Raw genomic sequence first — 894 nt, 5'->3', positions numbered from 1 at the left:
CCCAACCACCTGGTTCCGGGTTCAGTCCTACTGCACTAGCAGCTTGGATAAGTGTCTTCTGCTATAGCCTCGGGATGACCAAAGCCTTGTGTGTGGATTTGGTTGACGGAAACTAAAAGTAGTATATATATATATATATATATATGGGGGGGGCGTGTCTGTGTGCGTATGTATGTATGTATTATGTATGTATTTGTACGTGTGTGTGTGTGTGTGTCCGTGTTTGTCCTCCCGCCATCGCTTGACAACCGATGTTGGAGTGTTTATGTCCCCGTAACCTAGCGGTTCGGCAAAAGAGACCGATAGAATAGGTACTAGGCTTAGAATGAATGAGTCCTGGGATTCGACTTGTACGACTAAATGTGGTGCTCCAGCAAGGCCGCTGTCAAACGACTGAAACAAGTTAAAGAATAGAAGAATATAGAGAGAGAACCAATATTTACCAGAATTTAGCGATCCCAAAGTCATATATTCGACCCCAGTGCGCAATTGGTACTTAATTTATCGACCCTGAAAGGATGAAAGGCAAAGTCGACCTCGGCGGAATTTGAACTCAGAACGTAGCGGCAGACGAAACACCGCTAAGCATTTCGCCCGGCGTGCTAACGTTTCTGCCAGCTCGCTAACTTGACTGCACAATAATATTGAATACATTGTGATGCTGGTGTACTGTTTCACTATACTCATTAACATTTCTGCTTTGCTTGCCAAACTAACTTAGCTTTACTGAATGGTTAATTAATTAACTGCATTACATTTACCTAATTACGGGTTAACCTTTCGCGTCCACAAACAAATTTAATTACACAGACGTACACACACACACAGACGCATATATATATATAAATACATGCATATACGTATATACACACACGCACACACACACACACACAC

The 894-nt window shown here is 42.5% G+C and overlaps 1 protein-coding gene across 7 annotated transcripts in view; it reads left to right on the top strand.

Annotated features, from left to right (window-relative positions):
• LOC106881355 (zinc finger protein 271) overlaps positions 1–894 on the top strand; it is a 46,796-nt gene that overhangs the window by 38,028 nt on the left and 7,874 nt on the right. The window lies entirely within an intron of this gene.

The sequence above is a fragment of the Octopus bimaculoides genome, chromosome 7, assembly GCF_001194135.2.
Source record: "Octopus bimaculoides isolate UCB-OBI-ISO-001 chromosome 7, ASM119413v2, whole genome shotgun sequence".
NCBI lineage: Eukaryota > Metazoa > Mollusca > Cephalopoda > Octopoda > Octopodidae > Octopus > Octopus bimaculoides.
Note: the sequence above shows the minus strand (reverse complement) of the source record. Positions and strands in the feature narration are given on the sequence as shown.